Source organism: Protopterus annectens, chromosome 1.part0 (genome assembly GCF_019279795.1).
Source record: "Protopterus annectens isolate FY-2018-M chromosome 1.part0, PAN1.0, whole genome shotgun sequence".
Taxonomy (NCBI): Eukaryota; Metazoa; Chordata; order Ceratodontiformes; family Protopteridae; genus Protopterus; species Protopterus annectens.
In genome coordinates, this window is record NC_056725.1 from 269,349,966 (window position 1) to 269,358,595 (window position 8,630).

An 8,630-nucleotide genomic window follows, 5' to 3' on the forward strand; every position below is an offset into this window, starting at 1 on the left:
TTTTTCACATGGATAAAGATTTTGCGTTACATTTTGGAAAGAGACCTATGTTTGTTTATAGAAAGGATTCAGCATTTAAGGATATTTTTGAAAGGAATTTATTGATTAAGGGGCCTTCCACCAATAGAAGTATTGGTAACTTTAAATGTGGAAGATGCTCGACTTGTTCCCAAATCTTGCAAACAGGTAGTAGGTTAATGGTCAACAATTGTTTTATTTCTATTTCAGGCCATTTTGATTGCTATACTAAAAATGTGGTTTACCTTGCCAAATGTCAGAATTGTACTGCCTTTTATGTGGGCAAGACGTGTAGGCATTTCAGGGAAAGGATTTAGGAACACTTATTAGATATTAAACACATCAAAACTACTAATGCCCTAACAAGATACTTGGTGGGTAAAGCTGATCATATGTTCAAATTTTGTATTGTACAACAAGTGATGATTGATCAACAGGGTAGGATTACTGATTTACATTTGGACGTATGTGAATTAAAATGGCAGCTCAGGTTGAATGCCCATAACTATCCTGGGCTCAATGATTACAGTTCCATCAAGCCTTTACTTAGGTTGAAACACATCATGGGATAGATATAATTTGACATGGTTAATTTATTTTATATACCACATTCATACTGGTAAATCAATATATATATATATATATATATATATATATATATATATATATATATATATATAAATACATATATTTTATAACTATTTTTTTAAATCTAATTTTTTAATTTTAATTTTTAATTTACAACATTTATATTAAATTTCCTTTGGAGTTTGGTATTTATTATACACACACATATACATGTATACCTTATGTTACGCATACACACACCTTATATATTATATATTATATATATTACATATTATATTTTATATTATGTATTTATTTTATTTACTTACACATTTCATCATCCATTCATATTAACTCTTCATTTTTGGTTTATATTTTAACATTTCTTTTCTACTTATTTTTTCATATAGGTTTTATTATACTATTTTTACTTCAGTAACAGGGTTAGAAGGGTAACACTGGGTTAGTCTGGAACTACAGCTACGTTTTTGTAGGGTTCTGACAATTACAATTGTTTGGGCTTAATTGTTTTATGTAATTAAATGTCTAATTGGTTTGTATTGCATATTTAAGTGTGTTTGATACTGGTTCAACCATTCTGATGAAGTCCGAGTTTTGGGACGAAACCTAGGTTAATGGTGAACCGTGTATGGTGAAGTTTTGCTGTTGTCAATAAATTTGTTTGGCTTGGACTTCGTTTCTGTTGACTTTTTGGTTGTGGTTCGTTGGTTCTTGGTTATTTGCATGTTGAGGTAAGCCTGGTGGCCATTGCCCACTACCGCTGATGACAGGGAAAAGTCCTCACAACTGCAGTGCCATACACAATACCCATCAGTACAACACAAGGTAGCAGTAAGTCATTGCAAATGTATGGTGATAATAGGTGTCACTATCTGAAAGACTGAGATGGCATGGCTGTTGGTCAAAATATACAAGCAGTACACAGGGGAAACTACCCCAGACATACAGTATATATTGTGTCACTGTGAAATGGATGCACCCTTGGAAAGTACATACAGGTAGCATCACATTATTCGGTCTTGTAGTGGGGGATACTGGTGTTGTCTGCCCAAACACATGCAGATCAAAAAGAAGGTAGGACTGATGTATTGGGAAACAGCTGATATACCTGCACATGAAAGCATAACTGGAATGCCCAATGCATATCTGTGTATCAGATGCAAGTAGTGTCCATACCACACATGCACGCAGCTCATGCAAACACCACCCACAGGTACCTCTTTGGTCATACTCATGCTGTGGTGAATGGGTACAGTAAGACCCCAACCTGTATATGGCAGTAGTGGAAGACTGCAGCATGCAGTGCAGGGGTTCCATGCAGGTGTATCCCTAGCTGTAGGTAGCACCCTGCCAGCATTCACACCACCTAAGCAAGACTGTTAGGTGGTATTGGCATGAACACCTATCACACCTACCCTGTCACCCCAAGGGAATATACTGTATGGTGGTCTGGGACTGTAGGACTGGCAGAATGCAATGACCTGCCACATCTGGTATGCAGCAACACCTAATGCCCCACAGGCATTTGGCAAAGGTCTTCGTCTCACACATACTGCCAATGCATGTTATATCATATACACCCAAATAACAACATAACACACCCCACATAAGCCATATGCAAGGCCATGTGGACAAACCACAGTAACATGTCCACCATGTCCCATTTCATGAGCAGTGGACCAACATTAACACAAACCAGTGATGGGGCGATACCCATAGGGAAGGTATCAGAGAATGTATGCATAATGTACGGAAGAGGTTAGAATAAGGGGGGGTAGCATAGGCAGCATGGAATGTACAGGGTCCAACACCAAGCTGTGTGCACACACTATCCCTGGCTGCAAACACATACATAGGTGGCTACACACCTGCCTGTACACCACAATAGGGTATATGTCCTGATCCATGGCCTTTGCCCCTGGCTGACCTGTGTGAATCTGTACAGCTGTGAGGCATTGCCACAGCAAGATAATCTCATGCTGTCATGCTGATGGACGTATATGTATGGGATCCTCTGCCAGTACTATACCAAGGTGCTGAACTGGATACACAAACCCAGCACCAAGTATCTGCAGCAGCCCCTCCAGAATGGCATAACTTACCATGAATACTTAGGTGTCTGCCCACAATACCGGGCACAGCTGCAGTCACTCTTGTTCCCCAAGACATCACTGTGAGCAAGACTGTCCACCTGACAGTACATGAGGACTGACAACATCACTGTGTATAACAGTACATGTCTGACTATCTCTGCTAACAGAAGTAGCATGCAGCTGAAGCAGCACAGACACAATCACCTACAGTACACACTATCCCCTACACAGTTTGTACACGTATTGCCAAATGATCGACAGATACCCTGCAGAAACAGTATGCTACCTGTAGGTGTACAACACAAAGGTGTGCACTGCACTACAAACTACCTGGACTCAATCCACACATTCAATACAGACGGGCATACTGGGCATGCTCAGACACTTAGAGAAATGTAGGCAATGTCAGTCAACAACATACTGAAAGGTCATACTGGGCATGCTCACACACTTAAACAAAGGAAGGCCATGTCTGCAAACACCAGTGGACCTGACATATCTGGCAGTCGTGGACATTAGTGCAGACACTCCTCAGTATGCAACACTCATGCTTTGCACACACAGTGGATAGGAATGCAAACATATATCTAAGGACAGCACACTATCATAAGCCAAAGGTAGAAGTACATATATGTGTGGTAGAGGGTGACTGTGACAAGGAGTCATCTAGGCCTGTCCCACCCAGCATACAACCAAAAGGCCACAACTACATGAGGTTCAGATGTCACTCACTGTAGATACTAGCCACCAGTATCTCTCAGCAATACAGACTATGTGGTGCAAGTGCTAGATGTGCAACATGACTGTACAAGAGAGTAGTCATCTAGCAGCTGTATACATGTACCTGCGAAATATGACCATCTGTGTGCCCGCATGTGGTGTGTCAACCTCTAGATGAATGGGTTATGGCACATGTACACACACTGCCCTCTCCATAACCCTACTATGACAAGCCTGCTGAGGCCATCCACTAAGAAATACACCTTTGGGGAAGTTTTAGCCAAGTAATCTCTGTGGCGCGTCCCCTAACTCTGTACTGCTATAGTGTGATAAAATAGTTAGGTAGGAGTTCTAATCCCAGACTTGGCAAGTGTGTGTGTGTGTGTGTGTGTGTGTGTGTGTGTGTGTGTGTGTGTGTGTGTGTGTGTTCCTGTCTGTGTAGAGAGCAATGCATTTTAGGCTACTCACACACCCTACAAATCAAATGCCCTACTTTGGCAAGGCTGCTGATGTCATCCACCTAGAAATACACCTCTGAGAATTTTGTAGCTCAGTAATCTCCGTATCACGTCCCGTTACTGTGTAGTGTGATATAATTGTTAGGTAGGTGTTCTAATCCCAGACTTGGCAATTTTGTGTGTGCGTCTTTCCCTCTTTGTGTAGAGAGCAATGCCTTTTAGGCTACTCACATGCTCTACAATTCAAATGCCCTACTTTGACAAGGCTGCTGATGTCATCCACCTTAAAATATGCCTCCGGGAAGGTTGCAGCCCAGTAATCTTCATAGCTCGTCCCATAACTACATACTTCTGTAGTGTGATATAATAGTTAGGTAGGAGTTCTAATCCCAGACTTGGCAAGTGTGTGTGTGTGTGTGTGTGTGTGTGTGTGTGTGTATGTGTGCACGCGCGCGCGTGTGTGTGTGTGTGTGTGTGTGTGTGTGTGTGTGTGTGTGTGTGTGTGTGTGTGTGTAGAGAGCAATGCATTTTAGGCTAATCACATTCATTCAGTACACTTAAATGCCCTATTTTGGCAATCCTGCTGATGTCATTCACACCTTTGGGGAAGAGGCACTCCAGCAATCCCCATGGTGCATCCTATAACAGCATCATGCTGTAGTGTGATATACAACTGTGGTAGGGGTTCTATCCCCACCCATGGGAGTTGTGGATGTTTTGTGTGTGTTTCTATGTCTGTGTTGGGAGCAATCCATTTTATGCTAGTCACACTAACTACACTTCAAATGCCCTACTTTGGCAATCCTGTGATGTAATTCACTGTGAAATGCATCTTTGGGGAAGGTGCACCCTGGCAATCCCCATGGTGCATCTTGTAACTGCATCATGCTGTTGTGTGATATACAACTCTAGCAGGGGTTTTATCCCCACACATGGCAGTTGTGGATGTTTTGTGTGTGTTTCTATGTCTGTATAGGGAGCAATGCATTTTAGGTTAGTCACACTCAGTACACTTTAAATGCCCTACTTTGGCAATCCTGCTGATATCATTCTCTGTGAAATACACCTTTGGGGAAGTGGCACACCAGCAATTCCTGTTGTGTGTCCTATAACAACATCATGCTGTAGTGTGATATACAAGTCTGGTAGGGGTTCTATCCCCACACATGGTAGTTTTGGATGTTTTATGTGTGTTTCTATGTCTGTGTAGGTAGCAATCCATTTTAGGTTAGTCACACAAACTACACTTCAAATGCCCTACTTTGGCAATCCTGCTGATGTAATTCACAGTGAAATACACCTTTGGGGATGGAGTACTCCAATAATCTCTGTGGCACATCATATAACTGTGTAGTGCTGTAGGGTAATAAAGTAGTTAGGTAGGAGTTCTAATCCCAGACATGACAGGTGTGTGTGTGTGTGTGTGTGTGTGTGTGTGTGTGTGTGTGTGTGTGTGTGTGTGTGCGCGTGTGCTTGAAATTCATATCCTGTGTGGAGGTAGTTGTGGATTTAATGGGGAGTGGGTTTTGCAAATGTCTTATATGGTGGCCCTAGTATATATCACAATGTCCACCGTACAGGAATAACAGATGTGAAATAGCAAAGAGGCTGGGGTGCATATTCATACCCCTACATGTCACATCAAGCCAGGTGAACAAAGTAAGCAATCCTAGTATTACCCAGATGACACTCTCAGCCCATGTCTCACACTCACACACACACACACACACACACACACACACACACACACACACACATACACACACACACACACACATGCACACACGCATGCATGCACACACACACACACACACACACACACACACACACACACACACACACACACACACACACACACACACACACACACTTGCCTAGGCTACAGCCGCCAGACTGGTAGCACCCTGCATATTGTTCACTCATAGCAACCAGGGTGTGATTGCAGTGGGCTATGGTGGGCATGGCACCCCAGCCATCAGTCCAATAGGCACATCCATGCTGACAGTGCACCTTCCTTATGTTCCCCACTGGACACCTGCAACACCTGTGGTGCCTTTAAATGTGACCCACAAAGGACATACCATGCCAGAAAACATGTCCTGTAGGGACAGATTCCACTGACACCAGGGAATACTGGTATCATGCTATCAATGTAGGTACTGGGTCATCCTGCCATCCATTAACGGTTCCCTCCACATGAGGCCAGGACTGGCACATCTGATGATAACAATCTGTGTACACAACATGAGTCAGACACCCTGGGTACAGTTCCACATGTCACTGTACATGCATGTGGGAGGTGTGCACATCCCAGACACCATCCATATCATGGAATAAGGAACACATACATGGCAAGCAATGCACAGCATTGGCCACATTCAATAGTCACCCTCGTGACTGGATGGTGAATACAATACCCACCTGTGTGGTCAAATCCAGACACTACACCCCTGAGCCACAATGCAGACCATTGTCATGTGGCCTGATGTCAAGGTATACCCATCACCTTGCCTTGTACAGATGTCTGGCACAGTTGACCACTACATACCCGTGAAGCAATGCACCCATGCATGTCAGTGCTGGCATCCTTTGTCTGTGTGTGTGTGTTTTGTATGATGCGTATGACCACATTCACACTCACTACAACCCCCATTGGCATACTGAAGCATGCTGTCTGATGTCAGACACCTCTGCATACCCTTTTCCCATATAACCTCCATATGACCCCTGTGATGCATGTGATACCTGCACAGTACTCTGTTGTAGCAATTGAACTAGTGATGATTTGTATTCCTGGCCCTGCCAAGTGTGTCAATGTGTGTGGGTGTCTCTGTGAGAGTGTGGCTGTGTTGACACTGGCACCTGTTCATGCGGAAAGGCATGTGTACTACACCTTCTGTATAGCTACCATATCCGTGTTGCAGATGTCACTCACCATCACATATAAGTTTTGAGGGCTCCTCAACATGTAACCTATGTGGCACATCCAATAACTGCATAGTCATGTGATAGTACTACATAGTCGTCAGGGGTTTGATACCCTGTACTGGTAGGTGTGTGAGACAAACATGCTTCTGTTTTACTCTCCCACCCCTCCCTGACTTTTCTTTGCCTCTGTCTGCCTCTCTCACTTCCTCTCTGGTGGATGTGAAGACTTACACCTGCTTTGCTTAGGCAGCAACATGTGTATTGTAAGTGTTGCTTATGATCAGCTGATGGCCTCTGCACAAATTGCAGCCCTCCTGTAGCTGATTGCATGTGGAACAGCTGTGGTAACATTCCCATAACCAATTGCAGGGAAACACACTCCAATATCTAGGTATATCATGTTGGTGTTGGGCCTTTACATTCACTGAGCAGGAACTCGATCCATTGTTTGGCAAACAGCATCTCAGATGGATTGGGGATCTACTTCTAACAGCATACACTGAGGAAACAGGGCAACACACAGGAGGGGGATGTGCCTGACCTGACTACAGACTGTAAGTGCTGCTATACTGCATTTAGAGTAATGTTGGTTTAACAGGGTGTGTGCGGATATGGCTGTCCTACATGTTTTAATCGGTGCCATGTCAGTGCTATGTTTATGAGGAAATATGAGGAAACTCCCATCTGTTGGGTCATCTGCAAACTGGGCAGTGCATGGTGCCTTTTGTTTCATGTGTTACCCACAGATCAGTGTGAGGATAGCAGTCTGTAGATGGTGACAGCCGTGAGAGTTACTAACTTCATATCCCTCATAGGACATATGTTGCAACAAACCCTGTTACAACAGTAAATGTATGAGGGTATCACAGCAACATGTCAATATTGGCCCTGTGTATGTGCCTCCAGCCACAACTCTGTCAACCTTTGTATATATGGCATGCAGTAAGAGGTGCATATGTGCTGTACACCATAATAAGTGTAATCATATCTGATAATCCAGTGAGATATCAGACTGCTACACATGTTATGTGTAGTAGGGGTTACATTTCATGACATAACCTGGGCATTCTGTGGTTGTGAGTATAGTGCTGAGCTCTATGTACTCATGGTGATTGTCAACACTGTGTGTATTCTTAATATGTGCTTTGGCCTGTGTACAGACTGTGGTAGATGTCATTGTTCTTGGTCCCATTCTATCTGATGTTACATGCTGCTCCACTGTATGTTACCCTATCGGCTTACATGTTTGTAGGGCCATACCCACACATGTCTCATACCACAGACAGGCTTCGGACCACACTGTGTAGCAGCCCAGTATATTAATGTGTGAGTGGCACATATGAGGATGGTGTTGGCAATATTATGCTAGCTTACCATATATGGCTGTGACTGTATTTACATTGGTTGAAGTTATGCCCTTTCACACAGGTGTATCAAGCTCTGTGCTGTGACATGCCTCTAGAGCCTGCTATACATGCTGGTACATGTGCATTCCCCCATAGGAAATGTAAGCCAGTGTTGAGCCAGTCTCCCTTTAGCCTGGACAGTGCATTGTTATATGCCTAGCAGCTTAGTATATTTACCCAGTGAGATGTCATGTTCAGATACTTGCCAGATGTACTGCTGCTGGGCCACCATAACAGTCATGTATGTCAGACAGAGCAGTGTGATGCTATACAGATGTATGTCAATATCTAGTGACTAGTATGTGGCCATGGCACCACTGTACCAGCGGTTTTCATGTGTCATGACAGACATGGGTGTGTGAATTTATAACCTATGGGGGCAAATATATACCAGTAGTTACGTGTTATACCCATCTACA